The sequence below is a fragment of the Hemitrygon akajei genome, chromosome 16 (assembly GCF_048418815.1).
Source record: "Hemitrygon akajei chromosome 16, sHemAka1.3, whole genome shotgun sequence".
Lineage (NCBI taxonomy): Eukaryota > Metazoa > Chordata > Chondrichthyes > Myliobatiformes > Dasyatidae > Hemitrygon > Hemitrygon akajei.
Genome location: NC_133139.1, coordinates 60412356 through 60430405, shown reverse-complemented (window position 1 = coordinate 60430405; position 18050 = coordinate 60412356).

The window sequence follows — 18050 nt, the reverse complement described above, 5'->3', positions numbered from 1 at the left end:
ATGACTGATCCATTTCCTTGTCAGCCCCAATCTCCTGCCTTCTCCTCATAGCCCTTCATGCCCTGACTAATCAAGAACCTTTCAACCTCTGCCTTAAATATACCCAATCACCTAGCCTCCACAGAACCTGTGACGATGAATTCCACAGATTCACCACTCTCTGGCTAAAGAAATTCTTCCTCATCTCCGTTCTGAATGGATGTCCCTCTATTCTGAGACCATGACCTCTGGTCTTAGACTCCCCAACAATAGGAAGTATTGTCTCTACATCTATTGAGACCTTTCAGCATCTGATAGGTTTCAATAAGGTCCCTTCCATTCTTCTGTATTCAAGTGAGTACAGCCCAGAGCCATCAAACACTTCTCATATGATAAACCCTTTAATCCTGTAATCATTGTTGTGACCCTCCTTTGAACCCTTTCCTATATCAACACATCCTTTCAACACTGACCCAAAACGGATCATCAGAGCCTCATAAAGCATCAACATTACATCCTTGCTTTTATATTCCAGTTGTCTTAAAATGACTGCTAATATCACATTTGCCGTCCTCACCACCAACTCAACCTGCACCTCATGCTTTCTCTCCATTTATAAAATAATCTGCACTTTCCTTGTGAAGTGTATTCAACTGCCACTTCTTTGCCCACTCTCCTAATCTGTTTAATTCCTCCTGTAGCCTCTCTGCTACCTCAATACTACCTGCCTCTCTACCTATCCTCGTATCATCTGCAGACTTGCCCACAAAGCCATCAATTGCTTCATCCAAATCATTGATATATAATGTAAAAAGAAGTGGTCCCAACACAGACCCATGTAGAACACCACTAGTCACTGGCAGCCAACCAGAAAAGGCTCCCTTTATTCCCACATTTTTGCCTCCTGTCAATCAGTCAATGTTCTATCTGTGTCAGTATCTTTCCTGTAATACCATGGGCACTCAACTTGTTAAGCAGCCCCATGTGTGGCACCTCGTTAAAGGCCTTCTGAAAATTCAAGTACACAACACTACTGTTTCCCCTTTGTCTATCACTCTTGTTATTTCTCAAAGAATTCCAACAGATTTATCGGGCAAGATTTTCCCTTGAGGAAACCAGGCTGACTGGCCTATTTTATCTTCCAAATACCCCAAAATCACATCCTTAAAAATCAGCTATCACATCTTCCCAACCACTGAGGTCAGACTAACTAGCCTAAAATTTCTATTCTTCTGTCTCCCTCCCTTCTTGAAGAGTGCAGTGACATTTGCAATTTTCCATGCTGAAAACTAGAAGCATAGCATTGTCCAATTCCAGCTGATCTGGGCCCATCCTAACCTACGGAGCTGCTTACAACTCAGCCAATGTTTTATTTTAGTCAGAGGAATGGATGGAGCCATTCAGTATATCTAAGGTCAGTGGCTGGTCTGGACTCTCCCGCTTTCTGTTGTTGAACAACTCTGTGACAGATGACAGGAAGTTATGGGAGGCTGAGGAGTCTGACCTTTCTGTCATACAGAATGACATAGAAGGATCTGCTGATCCCCAGTATGTCCATCTGTAAGAATGCTATAGAGATGTCCTTTTTTTAAGGCTGTAGATCACAAAGCTCCCCCGTGAACCTTTTGGAAGAAGAAACATGAGCACATCTCATCCTGTTCCACCCTGTGGACCCTGGTTGGGAAGATAATTTTGGAGGATTTGGTGGCAAAGTGCTGGGCTTGCTGGCCTTTCACCTCTCGTAACTCCTCCCTCACATCCACTCCCTTCAACTGTAGAGGGAGGGGTTGCTGCTACTCTGTCTGGAGCGTATGCAGATTCCTCTGACCCTGTGGATCACCACCTTTGGCAGGGTGTTCCACACACTCTGTGTAAAGAACGTACCTCTGACATCCCTCTTGTACTTACCTCCATTCACCTTAAAATTATGCCCCCTCATAAAGCCATTTCTAATAGTCTCTGGCTATTAACTTAATCTATGCCTCTTATCATCTCAGTGGCCAGCTTATTAGGTGCACCTGTACACCTGCCTGTTAATGCAAATATCTAACCAGTCAATAATTTGGCAGCAACTCAATGTATAAAAGCATGCAGACATGGTCAAGAGGTTCAATTGTTGCTCGGACCAACCATCGAATGGGAGAGAAATCTGATCTAAGTGTTTGAACCACTGAATGATTGTCAGTGCCATGTGGTGTTGGTTGGAGTATCTCAGAAATTGTTGATCTCCTGGGATTTTCATTCACAACAGTCTCTAGAGTTTACAGAGAATGGTGTTGAAAACAAAAAAAAACATTCAGCGAACGGCAGTTCTTTTGATGAGAAAGCCTTGTTAATGAGAGAGATCAGAGGAGAATGGCCAGACTGGTTCAGGCTGACAGGAAATAAACTTGCTACAAAAGTGGTGTGCAGAAAAGCATCTCTGAATTCCAAACACATTGAACCTAGAAGTGGATGGGCTATAGCAGCAGGAGACCATGAACATACACTCAGTGGCCACTTTCTTAGGTACAGGATGTATCCAATAAAGTGGCCACTGAGTATATATCAATCTATGTAAATGTTTATGAAGAATAAAGTTAATCCTTGATCCTTCAATTCCCTCCACTGTCTGTGAAGAGTTTGCACATTCTCCCCGTGACTGGTTGGGTTTCCTTTGGATGTCCTGGTTTCCTCCCGCATTCTAAATATTGACAAGTTAGGGTTAGTAAGTTGTGCATATTCTATGTTGGTTCCAGAACTATAGTGACAGTTAGGGGCTGCCCTTAGCACAGCAGGGGACTGTGTGGGTCGTTGACGCATTAATGATGCATTTCACTGTCTGTTTCGGTGTTCATGTGACAATAAAGCTAATCTTTATCTCTAATGCCATGCTAATATCAAATAATTGATGTGCAATTGTATTGTTAGTCATAGAGCTACAAAGTGATAGCTCGTGATGGCTAGAGACAACACAAGTTGGCTCTAGGCCATATCACACAGAACATAGAACAGAACAGCAACGAACTGTCTGCTCGAAAAACTCGGCGGGTCAAACAGCATAAGACACTAAGACCATAAGACACAGGAGCTGAACTAGGCCATGGGAGGAAAAGAATTGTCAACATTTCCTGTCAAAACCCTGCAAAAGGGTTGTCATTTCAGTCCACAGCCACTTCTTCCATGATCGCAGGTTTTAGCTTCCAACCTCATGGCATGAACATTGATTTCTCCAACTTCCAGTAATTTCTACACCCTCCCCTGCTCTTTTTCCATTCCCCATTCTACCCACTCTCACCCCTTCCCTTCTCCTCACCTGCCTATCACATTGCCTATTCTACCCACTCTCACCCCTTCCCTTCTCCTCACCTGACTATCACATTCCGCTGGTTCCCCTCCACCTTCCCTTTCTTCCATGGTCCACTGTCCTCTCCTATCAGATTCCTTCTTCTTCATCCCTTTACCTCTACCACCTACCCCTTCCCAGCTTCTTACTTTATCCTCCATCTCCCATCCACCCACCTTCCCCCTCACCTGGTCTCACTTGTAAACTCCTTCTCCTCTCCCCACCATCTTATTCAGGCTTCTTCCCCCCTCCTTTCCAATCCTGATGCAAAGTCATGGCCCAAAACATTGACTGTATATTCCACTCCATAGATGCTACCTTACCTGCTGAGTTTCTCCAACATTTTGTGTGCTGCTCTATATTTCCAGCATCTGTAGAATACTTGTATTGTAGCGGTGTGCTACACGCAGCACTGAAATAACGACACGTAGTCAATGAACTGCAGTTACAAAAGAGATTTTATTCGAATGTCGCGGCCTCGCTTTAAAGCCTTCCTGATCCCGCCCTCCCAGGGCGGGGATGCTGTAGGGGGCACGTATTCACAGTCCTGTCCCGCGTGCGGGCTTTCCCCCTTGCTGGTGAAGCAGACTTGGCGCCCTTTTGGGACTGGCCTTTATGCTGGCGCGCTGGCTATTTGTGAGCCGGTTCGAGTGCGCTAGGAAGTGGGTCACCACAGTATTTGCATTGACAAATTTCTTTCCCCTCCACAGATGCTAACTAATCTGCTTAATTCCTCCAGAATTCAGTGTATTGCTCCAGATTCCAGTATCTGCAGTCTCTCGTGTATCCATAGAACAGTACAGCAGAGAAACAATACTGCAGTACAGCAGATGAGTTGGACAGAATTGAATGGAAAAGAGCACTGGCAGGGATGACAGCAGAACAACAATGGATGGAATTTCGGGAAGCAATTCAGAAGGCATGGGATATCTACATATAAAAGAGCAAAAGTTACTGAGAAGTTAAGGAATTTGGAATCTTTTAGATACAAACAGAAGGCAAGAAAAAAGGCATTAAGAATGTAAAAATGTAATATAACAGTAAGCTAGTCAATAACATTAAAGAGGATACCAAAAATTTCTTCAGATACATGAAGTGTAAAAGGGAGGCAAGAGTGGATATTGGACCACTGGTAAATGATGCTAGAGAGGTAGTAATGGGGTACAACAAAATGACGGATGACCTGAATAAGTACTTTGCATCAAGCGATATGGTGGAAATTCCAGGTGTCGTGGTCATGAAGTGTGTGAAGTTACCGTTACTAGAGAGAAGGTTCTTGGGAAACTGAACGGTCTGAAGGTAGATAAGTCACCTGGACCAGATGGTATACACCCCAGGGTTCTGAATCAGAATCATAATCAAGTTTATTATCACTGGCATTTGTTGTGAAATTTGTTAACTTAGCTGCAGCAGTTCAACGCAATTCATAATTTATAAGAAGAAAAAAAATAATAATGACAATAAAATAAGTAAATCATTTACAGTATATGCATATCGAATAGATAAAAAATCATGGAAAAAACAGAAATAATATATATTTTAAAAGTGAGGTAGTGTTCACTAGTTCAATGTCCATTTAGGAATCGAATGGCAGAGGGGAAGAAGCTGTTCCTGAATCACTGAGTGTGTGCCTTCAGGCTTCTGTACCTCCTACCTGATGGTAACAGTGAGGAAAGGACATGCTCTGGGTGCTGGAGGTCCTTAATAATGGATACTACCTTTCTGAGACACCGCTCCTTGAAGATGTTCTGCGTACTTTGTAGGCTAGTGCCCAAGATGGAGCCAACTAAGTTTACAACCCCTGCAGCTTCTTTCAGAATTGTGCAGTAGACCCCCCTATACCAGACAGTGATGCAGCCTGTCAGAATGCTCTCCACAGTACAACTGTAGAAGTTTTTGAGTGTATTTGTTGACATGCCAAATCTCTTCAAACTCCTAATGAAGTATCGTTGCTGTCTTGCCTTCTTTATAACTGCATCAATGTATTGGGACCAGGTTAGGTCTTCAGAGATCTTGACACCCAGGAACTTGAAACTACTCACTCTCCCCACTTCTGACCCTCTATGAGGATTGGTATGTGTTCCTTTGTCTTACTCTTTCTGAAGTCCACAATCAGCTGTTTTGTCTTACTGACATTGAGTGCCAGGTTGTTGCTGTGACACCATTCCACTAATTAGCATATCTCACTCCTGTACGCCCTCTCGTCTCCACCTGTGATTCTACCAACAATGAAGAGATGGCTGAAGAGACTGAGGAGGCATTTGTAATGATCTTTCAATAATCACTCTAGATTCTAGAAAATTGCAAATGTCACTCCATTCTTCGAGAGAGAGAGGCAGAAGAAACGAGATTATAGGCCAGTTAGTCTGACGTCAGTGGTTGAGAAGATGTTGGAGTCAATTATTAAGGATGAGGTCTCAGGGCACTTGGAGGCACATGATAAAATAGGCCGTAGTCAGCAGGGTTTCCTCAAGGGAAAATGTGTTGAAATTCTTTTTAAAAATTGCAACCAGGATAAACAAAGGAGAATCAGTGGATGTTGGGTACTTGGATTTTCAGAAGGCCTTTGACAAGATACCACTCATGAGGCTGCTTAACAAGCTATGAGCCCATAGTATTACATGAAAGAGTCTAACATGGATAAAGCAGTGGCTGATTGACAGGAAGAAAAGAGTGTGAATAAAAGGAGCCTTTTCTGATTGGCTGCCAGTGACTAACAGTGTCCTCAGGATTCTGTGTTGGGACCGATTCTTTGATTTCGATAATGGAATTGATGTCTTTGTTGAGAGGTTTGCAGATGATATGAAGATAGGTGCAAGGGTTGGTAGTTTTGAGGAAGTAGAGAGACTATAGTACAGTTGCCTGGATTGGGAAGCATGCCTTATGACAATAGGTTAAGTAAACTCGGCCTTTTCTCCTTGGAGCGGCGGAGGATGAGAGGTGACCTGATAGAGTTGTACAAGATGATGAGAGGCATTGATCGTGTGGATAGTCAGAGGCTTTTTCCCAGGGCTGAAATGGCTAGCACGAGAGGGCACAGTTTTAAGGTGCTTGGAATTAGATACAGAGGAGATGTCAAGGGTAAGCTTTTTACTCAGAGAGCATTAAGTGTGTGGAATAGGCTGCTGGTGATGGTGGTGGAGGCAGATACGATAGGGTCATCTACGAGACTCTTGGACAGGTACATAGAGCTCAGAAAAATAGAGGGCTATGGGTAACCCTAGGTAATTTCTAAGGTAGGGACATGTTCGGCACAGCTTTGTGGGATGAAGGGTCTGTATTGTGCTGTAGGTTTTCTATGTTTCTAACTTAGACAGACTAGGAGACTGGGCAAAGAAATGACAGATTGAGTGCAGTGTCAGGAAATGTCTGGGCATGCACTTTGGTGGAAGAAATGGAACAGTGGACTAATTTCTAAATGAAGAGAAAATACAAAAAAAACTGAGCTGCGAAGAGACTTGGTAGTCTTTATGCAGGATTGCTTGAAGATTAATTTGCAGGTTGAATCTGTGGTGAGGAAGGCAAATGCAATGTTAGCTTTCATTTCAAGAGAACTAGAATATAAACCAGGATGTGCTGAAACTGGAGAGGGTTCAAAGGAGGTTCACAAAATGATTCCAGGATTGAATGGTTTTTCATATGAAGAGCGTTTGATGGCTCTGGGCCTGTATTGACTAGAATTCATAAGAATAAGGATGACCATAGAACATAGAACATGGAAAACCGACAACACAATACAGGCCCTTCGGCCCACAATGCTGGCCCACAAAAACATGTACTTACTTTAGAAATTACCTGGGGTTACCCATAGCCCTCTATTTTTCTAAGCTCCCTGTACCTATCCAGAAGCTTCTTAAAAGACCCTATTTTATCCGCTTCCACAACAGTTGCTGGCAGCCCATTCCATGCACTCACCACCCTCTGTGTAAAAAATTTATCCCTGACATTCCCTCTATACTTCCAAGCACCTTAAAGCTGTGCTCTCTTCTGTTAGCCACTTCAGTTCTGGGGAAAAAGCCTCTGACTATCCACATGATCAATACTTCTCATCATCTTATATACCTCTATCAGGTCACCTCTCATCCTCCATTGCTCCAAGAAGAAAAGGCCAAGTTCGCTCAACCTATTCTCATAAGGTATGCTCCCCAATCCAGGCAACATTCTTGTAAATCTCCTCTGCACTTTTTCTATAGTTTCCACATCCTTCCTAGAGTGAGGTGACCAGAACTGAGCACAGTCCTCCATGTGGAGTCTGTCCAGGGTTCTATACAGCTGTAAGATTACCTTTCGGCTCTTGAACACAATCCCATTGTTGATGAAGGCCAATAGACCTTATGCCCTCTTAAATACACACTCAACCTGTGCAGCAGCTTTGAGTTTCCTCTGGACACAGACTCCAAGATCCCTCTGATCCTCCACACTGCCAAGAGTCTTACCATTAATACTATATTCTGCCATCTTATTTGACTTACCAAAATGATCCAACACACACTTACCTGGGTTGAACTCCATCTGCCACTTCTCAGCCCAGTTTTGCATCCTATCAATGGCCCACTGTAACCTCTGACAGCCTTGCAAGGGGTATCTTATCAAGTGCCTTGCTGAAATCCATATACACTATAGCTGCTGCTCTACCTTCATCAACGTGTTTAGTCACATCCTCAAAAAATTCAATCAGGCTCATAAGGCCTTTGACAAAGCCATGCTGACTATTCCTAATCATATTATGCCTCTCCAAATGATCATAAATCCTGCCTCTCAGGGTCTTCTCCATGAACTTACCAACCACTGAATAAAAACTTGCTGGTCTACAATTCCCTGGGCTATCTCTACTCCCTTGCATGAATAAGGAAACATCATCGTCCAATTCTCCGGAATCTCCCCCATCCCCATTCATGATGCAAAGATCATTAACAGTGGCTCAGAAATCTCCTCCCTCACCTCCCACGGTAGCCTGGGGTACATCTCATCCAATCCTGGTGACGTATCCAACTTGATGTGTTCCAAAAGCTGAAGCACATCTTCTTTCTTAATGTCTATATGCTCAAGCTTTTCAGTACGCTGTAAGTCATCCCTACGGCCGCCAAGGTCCTTTTCCGTAGTGAATACTGAAGCAAGGTACTCAGTAAATACCTCCACTATCTCCTCCATTTCCATACACACTTTTCCACTGTCACACTTTATTGGTCCTATTCTCTCAGGTTGTATCCTCTTGCTCTTCACGTACTTGCAGAATGCCTTAGGGTTTTCCTTAATCCAGCTCACCAAGGCTTTCTCATGGCCCCTTCTGGCTCTCCTAATTTCATTCTTAAACTTCTTCCTGCTAGCCTTATAATCTTCTAGATCTCTATCATTATCTAGTTTTTTGAACCTTAAGTAAGCTTTTCTTTTCTTCTTCACTAGACATTGTACACCATGGTTCCTGTACCCTACCATCCTTTCCCTGTCTTATTGGAACATACTTATGCAAAATGCCACACAAATATCCCCTGAACATTTGCCACATTTCTGCCATATATTTCCCTGACAGCATCTGTCCCCAATTTATACTTCCAAGTTCCTACCTGATAGCTTCATATTTCTCCTTACTCCAATTAAATGCTTTCCTAATTTGTCTGTTCCTATCCCTCTCCAATTCTGTGGTAAAGGAGATAGTATTTTGATCAGTATCTCCAAAATGCTCTTCCACTGAGAGACCTGACACCTGACCAGGTTCATTTTTCAATACCAGATCAAGTACAGCCTCTCCTCTTGTAGGGTGATCTACATGTTGGGCAGGAAACCTTCCTGAACACACCTAACTAACTCCACCCCATCTAAACCCCTCACTCTAGGGAGATGCCAATCAATATTTGGTAAATTAAAATCTCCCAGCACAACAACCCTGTTATTATTGCACCTTTCCAGAATCTGTCTCCCTATCTTCTCCTCAATGTCCCTGTTACTATTGGGTGGTCTATAAAAAAACATCCAGTAGAGTTATTGACCCTTTGCTGTTCCTAACTTCCACCCACTCAGACTCAGTAGACAATCCCTCCATGACTTCCTCCTTTTCTGCAGCTGTGACACTATTTCTGATCAACAGTGCCATGCCCCCACCTCTTTTGCCTCCCTCCCTGTCCTTTCTGAAACATCTAAAGCCCGGCACTCTAATTAGCCATTCCTTCCCCTGAGCCATCCAAGTCTCTGTAATGGCCACAACATCATAGCTCCAAATACTGATCCACGCTCTAAGCTCATCTACTTTGTTCATGATACTCCTCGCATTAAAATAGACACATCTCAGACCATCAGACAGAGCATAACATGCCTATCCTCCCTCTCACAGTCTACAATCTTTCTCGATTTGTAAGTTAATCACCGCTTCCTCTGTCTCTTCAGTTCATTTCCCACCCCTCAGCAGTTCTAGTTTAACTTCCGTCCAATAGCCTTAGCCAACCTCCCTGCCAGGATATTGGTCCCCATCGAATTTAAGTGTAATCCGCCCTTTTTATACAGCTCACTCCTGCCCCAAAAAAGGTCCCAATGATCCAGAAATCTTAATTCCTGTCCCCTCCTCAAATCTCTCCACCACGCATTTATCCTCCACCTCACTCTATTCCTATACTCGCTGTCACGTGACACAGACAATAATCCTGAGATTACTACCTTTGAGGTCCTGCTTCTCAACTTCCTTCCTAACTCCCTGTAGTCTGTTTTCAGGATCTCCTCCCTTTTCCTACCCATGTCATTGGTACCAGTATGTATCACAACCTAGGACTTTCCCACTTCAGGATTCCATGGACACAATTAGAAACATCCCGAACCCTGACACATGGGAAGCAAACTGGCTTCCGCGTTTCTTTCCTGCTTCCACAGAATCGCCTGTCTGACCTGCTAACTATACAGTTCCCTGTCACTGCTTCCATCTTCTTCCTTTCCCTACTCTTCTGAGCCACAGGGCCAGACTCTGTGTCAGAGGCTTTTGCTTCCCCCAGGTAGGCCATCCCCCACCAACAGTACTCGTACAGATTAAAACCTATACAGTGATGAGTGTGTGTGGCAAGGATGTCTCCTGTGGTGAGATGTCTAAAATCAGAGCACACAACTTCAGAATAAACGGGTGTCCTTTTAGAATGGAAATGAGGAGGAATTTCTTTACCCAGAGTGTAGTGGATCTGCGGAATTCTTTGCCACGGACAGCTGTGGAGGCCAAGTCTTTATGCATATTTAAGGTAGAGATTAATAGATTCTTGGTTGGCCTAGCATGAAGGGGTTGGGGGTGAAGGCAGGAGACTGGGGTTGAGAGGAAAAACAGATTGGTAATGATGAAATAGCAGGGCAGACTCGATAGGTCAAAAGGTCTAATTCTGCTCCTATACCTTATTGACTTAATATGAACATTAGATGCCCATGGGCAATAGGCAGGGGCTGTGGTGGCAGAACTGGGGAGAGGTGAGCTGTTATAGCAAACATGTCCAGGGGCATAATTTATACATCACAGGTCAGAGAGTTTGATTGTAATCTATGCTGAACAGGTTACACCACTGGATGCTTGCACTATCTCTGTCCACACTTCCCCCTTTCCTCTGCCCCCCCCCCCCCACTACTTGTGGCCTTCTCCTCCCAGCATCCAGATGAAGGCCAAATAGTGAATCTCACTGTGTCAGAGTCCACCAGTCCAGGAGCACAAACCTTTGCTTTTGATCTGCCACCTTCAATGTATCTTTAAGGCAGTTTGGAACAAAAATGAAATGTAAAAGACTTGCAAAGCTTCAAGACAACAAAAAGAGCTTTACAGCCAATGTGCTCGTTTTGATATGTAGTCACTGTTATAATAAAAAATGCAGTAACCAATTTGTCACAGTTAGCTCCCTCGAACAACAGCAGTGATATTGACCAGATATTACTTGGCTTCTAGCCAAACTTGTTCTGGTGTTGTTACAACACTGACATCTACTCAACATAGCAAAAAATTCCAGTGCACTAAATGCAAGGCAAATCCAAGCCAGCTAGATACTAAATTATCAGCCAACTCATCAATGACGGAAAATGTCAATATTGCTATACACTAATGGTATGGAAACACCAATGCCCAACAACGGAAACACCTACAAAAAGTAGTGGATACAGCCCAGTCCATCACAGAAAAAGTCCTCCCCAACATTGAGCACATCTACAAGGCTCACTGCCATCATGAGTACCAGCCTCTGTAGTATCAAAGACGCCTTCAAGGAGTGGTGCCTTAGGAAGACAGCATCCATCATTAAGGACCACCCAGAACATGCCCTCTTCTCATTGCTACCATCAGGAATGAGGTACAGGAGCCTGAAGGCACTCAATCAGCAATTCAGGAACAGCTTCTTCCCCTCTGCCATCCAATATCTAAATGGACATTGAATTCATGAACACTGCCTCAATGCTTTTTTAAATTTTTTGTTTATGCACTACTTATTTTAAATTAACTATGTTTTATATATATATATATATATTACTGCAATTCAGTTTGTTGGCTATGTTTATCATGCATTGCACTGTCCTGCTGCCGCAAAGTTAACGAGTTTCACAGCATATGCCGATGATATTAAACTGATACTAATTCTGATCTTCATCCTACCATAAGGTCACAAGTGGTGATCATCACTGATGATTACAGTGTTCTACTTTGCTCAGCTTCATTGGGGGTATCATGAGATTCAGCTATTGAGGGGTGTCCTGTGTGGTCCCAATCAGAGAGGGGCTCCTCTGTGGTCCCGATGAATGAGGTCCCAGCCAATGAGAGATCTCCTGTGTGATCCCAATTGCTGAAAAAGCGCCTGTACGGTCCCAGTCAACAAGGGAACTTCTGTATGGACTCAATGAATGAGAGAGCTGCTGTGTGGTTCCGATCAGTAAGCTTGAGTTTCTCAATGTTACCCTGAATGTGCTTTTTCTATATTGTGCAGTCATGGGCTAGGGATTGCCAGGGGTCAACGGGAATGTTGCATACTATCACTGAGACTTTCAACCCTTCCTTGAACCTGTTTTGAGTGTATGTTTTAAGAAGTCTGGGTTTGGATGTGCAAGCAACAACCGGAGGTAGTTGTTGATCACAATACTGAGGACATTGACGAAGGACACAACACATATGTCATTTTGTTTCTTCTGCTCTGGTTTTCAAACCTGCTCCCCTCTCCACTCAAGATCAACCAGCAGCTAAAAGGTTAACAAATTGTTTTTTTTAAAAGTTCAAGATGAGGAGGAAAATAATGTTCAGAAATGAATGTAAACAGTTTGTCAGTCTTAAAGAATTTTAATATTGTGAAAACATTGTGGAAAAGACAGGCACTTTGTATCATTGCATAATTAATGGCACAAGCAAACAGAGTTCCATTACATTAGGGCATTTCAGAGAAAAGCAATTTACAGATAGTATCACAGCACTGACAGTTAATCCTGGTTTGCTCAGCCGGCACTGGCCTGTGGAGCCTGAGATAAGAAGCTCTGGAACAGAAACAAACAGCTGGCTAACGGAACACAGCTAAAATACAAGCCACTCCAGAGAGTTAGGGTCGACCCTTGAGAAGATGATGGGTCAGGTACACATCTCGGTTTGTGCAGAATGCAAGAGGTTTGAGCTTCCTGCCAATATATTGTGGCAAATAGTTGTTTCTCTCCTTCACCAGCCCATCCTGGTACATACACGAAGCTGCTTCTCAGTGTTGCCTCCTCCTATACCTTGACACCTTGTGTTTCCACTGGCTGAATCAGACAACTCCTTTGGAGAACATCATACTCAACCTGAGTGATCACACTGCTACACTATCAAATTCAGACAAGATAGACGTCAGCTTTATTCGTTACAGGTACATCCAAATGTAACAGTCATTTGGGTGAGCGACCACAATCGAGGATGGGCTAGAGGCAGCCTGCAAGTGTCGTCATGCTTCCAGCACCAGCATAGCATGCACGCAACTTAGTAACTTTAACCCTAACTTAGGAATGTGGAAGGAAACCAGAGCATGTGGAGGAGACCCACATGGTCAAAAACAGAATGTACAAACTCCTTACAGACAGCAGTAGGAATTGAACCCAGGTTGCTGGCACTGTAACCTATAACGCATTAACTACATTACCGTGTTAATAACTTAGATGATGTGAAATGAATTGAAGTAAAATGCAAAGAGATTAAATTGCTATAAATTACAAAAATAAATGGTCAAGAAAAGGTTCATGTTCATGGGTTCATGGACTGTTCAGAAATCTGATAGCAGAGTGGAAGCATCTGTTCCTAAGTTGCTGAGTGTGGGTCTTTAAGATCCTGTACCTCCTCCCCAGTGGTAGAAATGAGGATTGGGCATATCCCAGATGATGAGGGTCTTTGGTAAATGGTAGGATACCGAGGGGTGCAGTTCAGTAGAGTGACCTTGGAGAGCTTCTCCAGGGAACCCTGATGGCAACAGAACAGATAGATAAAAGTTTCATTTAATTTCTATTTAGAGGTACAACATGGTTGTAACAGGCCCTTCCAGCCCAATTACACCCATGTGGTTAATTAACCTATTAACCGGTACATTTGTGAATTGCTTAACCTGCTAATAAAGTAAAGCTGGAACGTTACCCTTGCGCTTGCATCGACATGCTGGACCCAGGGCAGGTCACCCGATCTGTTAACATCCAGCAGTTTAAAGCTGTTGACTCATATCTCTACTAATTTCAAAGTTTCATAGATGTAAAAGATTCATGATTTAAGATTCAAGTTCATTTGTCATGTGTACATCGAAACATACAGTGAAATGCATTGTTTACGTTAACAACCAACAACCTGTGGGTGTGCTGAAAGCAGTCTGCAAATGTCACCCTGCATTTAGGTGCCAACATAGCGTGCCCACAATCACAATCCTCAACAGACACAAAACACAACAAGCAGCAAAACAGCAACCACAAAATAGAAGTCCTGTTCCTCCATTCTCTTTGGATTGCATTAACAAAGGAATTTCCATAAGTTCAAGTTTATTGTCATACAGCTAGGCACACGTATACAGAGAAATGAAACAACATTCCTCTGGGAAGGTGTACAACACATTTCATACATCACATACAGCATATAAAATAATATTAGCATGATAATAATAACAAATAATAAAAATAATAAGTATTCTATAGATGAACAAGTTGACATAATAAACATTTACGACATAGTTAAATATACGTACAACAGTATACTGCTACTGACACTCATAGTTAATGTGTACTGGGTGGTAATAGGGTGTTCAGAAGTCCACAGCCTGGGGGAAGAAGCTGTTACCCAGCCAAACAGTCCTTGTTCAGTACCTTTTGTCTGGTGGTAGGAGTTCAAAGAGACCGTGGAAGGACAGGAGGGTTCCTTGACAATGCTGGGGGCTCTGTGAATGCAGGGCTTCTGGTGTATGTCCTGGATGGTGAGGGGGGTGGGGAGGTGATTTGGTCCATGAAGAGCAATCACTTTTTTGTAGGAAGCAAAGCAGACAGTTCTCAGGCTCCCACCATCTACAGACAGGTAAAAGACAGGAACAATATGGTTTAGTTAACGATGGTCAAGTATTAGCTGAGAGTGTGGGGGAAGCTCAGTTTCAATGCAATTGGATAGTTGACTGCTAATCTTCACAGTAATTGTTGCTGGTAGCTACATTAGAACCTCATGTGAAACACTGGTAAAATGCAACAGAAAAGGCCTTGACATGTCCCCTCAGTACCTACAGAATTCTCCAATCTGTTTGTAGCACTGTGTGAGACGGAGAAAACTCTCCATGTTAAAAAATCATTGCTTTCCCTGAGCAGTTAGGTAAAACTCATTTACTATGCTGGTCTCACTCCTGCAAAGGTTACACTACCTGTTTAATTCTGTAAGTGTCTTCATGCAGGTCCAACGTGGATTGCATAGCAAAGACGCAGAAGCTCAAATTACATTGCACCAAGGAATGCCGAACAAGGAGACAGCAGAGAGCTGTTTCCACGGAACCCAGTCACTGCAGCGTTACTACAGATTGTCACAGGCTTTGTGGTGGTATGCTTTAGAAGGAACACTCCAAAAAGGAAGAAAGGAATGGTTACATCAGGACCATAAGATCATAATACATAGGAGCAGAATTAGGCCATTCAGCCCATCGAGTCTGTTCTGCCATTCCATCATGGCTGATTTATTATCCCTCTCAACCCCATTCCCCTGCCTTCTCCTCATAACATTGACACCCTTACAAATCAAGCACCAATCAACCTCCACTCTAAATATACTCAATTAATTATGTTTGTATATTTTGGGGGCAGTGCACATCATCAACATTTATTGCCCTACCCCTTTATACAGGCAGCAACTGAGGGGGAGGGGTGGAGGAAGCTGGGAGGTGATAGGTGGAAGAGGTAAAGGGCCGAAGAAGAAGGAATCTGATAGGAGAGGAGAATGGACCATGGAAGAAAGGAAAGAAGCAGAAGTACCAGAGACTGCCCAAGACTACCAGAAACTGCAGAGAGCTGTGGACACAGCTCAGCACATTATGAAAACCAGATCACCTCCATGGATTCTGTCTACTCCTGTCACAGCCTCAGAAAAGTAAAGAAGCATCATGGGTCAGACAGGCAATTCTGTGGAAGCAGGAAAGAAACACAGATGGTAGTTTGCCTCCCAGGTGCCAGGGTCCGGGATGTTTCTGATCACGTTGAAGTGGGAGGGTGAACAGCCAGAGGTCATGGTACATATTGGTAGGAAAAGGGAGGAGGTCTTGAAAACAGACTACAGGGAGTTAGGAAAGAAGCTGAGAAGCAGCACCTCAAAGGTAGTATTCTCGGGATTACTGACTATGCCACTTGACAGTGAATATAGGAATAGAGTGAAGTGGAGGATAAATGCATAGCTGAGGGATTGGAGCAGGGGGCAGGGATTCAGATTTCCAGATCATTTGGACCTCTTTTGGGGCAGGCATGACCTGTACAAAAAGGATGGATTGCACTTGAATCCGACGAGGACCAATATCCTGGCAGGGAGGTTTACTAAGGCTATTGGGCAGAATTTAAACTAGAATTGTTGGGGGGGGGTGGGAACCAAACTGATGGAGGAAGGGGCTGTTGGCTCACAGATAGAGAAAGCTTGTAGACAGTCGGAGAGGGAGGATAGGTAGGTGATAGAGAAGGAATACTCTCAGACCAATGGTTTGAGATCTGTCTATTTTAATGCAAGGAGTATTATGAACAAGCTCAGAGCATGGATCAGTACTTAGAACTATGATATTCTGGCTATTATAGAGACTTGGATGGCTCAGGTGCAGGAATGGTAACTTAGAGTGCCAGACTTCAGATGTTTCAGAAAGGACAGGGAGGGAGGCAAAAGAGGTGGTCAGAGATAGTGTCACAGCTGCAGAAAAGGAGGAAGTCATGGAGGGATTGTCTACTGAGTCTCTGTGGGTGGAAGTTAGAAACAGGAAGGGGTTAATAACTCTACTGGTGTTTTTTATACACCACCCAATAGTAACAGGAACATCGAGGAGCAGATAAGGAGACAGATTCTGGAAAGGTGTAATAATAAAAGGGTTGTCATGGTGGGAGATTTTAATTTCCCAAATACTGATTGGCATCTCCCTAGAGCAAAGGGTTTAGATGGGGTGGAGTTGGTTAGGTGTGTTCAGGAAGGTTTCCTGACACAATACATAGATAAGCCTACAAGAGGAGAAGTTATACTTGATCTGGTATTGGGAAATGAACTTGGTCAGGTGTCAGGTCTCTCAGTGGGAGAGCATTTTGGAGATACTGATCAAAATTCTATCTCCTTTACCTCAGTATTGGAGAGGAATAGGAACAGACAAGTTAAAAAAGCATTTAATTGGAGTAAGGGGAAATATGAAGCTATCAGGCAGGAACTTTTGAAGCATAAATTGGAAACATGTTCTCAGGGAAATGTACAGAAGAAATGTGGCAAATGTTCAGGGGATATTTGCGTGGCATTCTGCATAAGTACGTTCCATGAGACAGGGAAAGTATGGTACACAAAGGCTGTTGATAATCTAGTCAAGAAGAAAAGAAAAGCATAATTGAAAGATTCAAAAATTAGGTAATGATAGAGATCTAGATTATAAGGCAAACTGGAAGGAGTTTAAGAATGAAATTAGGAGAGCCTGAAGGGGCCATGAGAAGACCTTGGTGAGCAGGATTAAGGAAAACCTCAAGGCATTCTACAAGTATGTGAAGAGCAAGAGGATAAGACGTGAGCGAATAGGACCAATGACAGTGGAAAAGTGTGTATGGAACTGGAGGGATAGCAGAGATTCTTAATGAATATTTTGTTTCAGTATTCACTACGGGAAAGGATCTTGGTGATTGTAGGGATGACTTGCAGCGGACTGAAAAGCTTGAGCATATAGATATTAAGAAAGAGGATATTCTGGAGTTTTTGGAAATTATCAAACTGGATAAGTCACTGGGACTGGACAAGATATACCCCAGGCTACTGTGGGAGGCAAGGGAGGAGATTGCTGAGCATCAGGCAATGATCTTTGCATCATCAATGGGAACAGGAGAGGTTCCGGAGGATTGGTGGGCTGTAGATGTTGTATCCTTATTCAAGAAAGGGAGTAGAGATAGCCCAAGAAATTATAGACCAGTGAGTCTTACTTTAGTGGTGGTTAAGTTGATGGAAAAGATACTGAGAGGCAGGATTTTATAAACATTTAGAGAGGCATAATATGATTCGTAACAGTCAGCATGGATTTGTCAAAGGCAGGTTGTGCCTTACAAGACTGATTGAATTTTTTGAGGATGT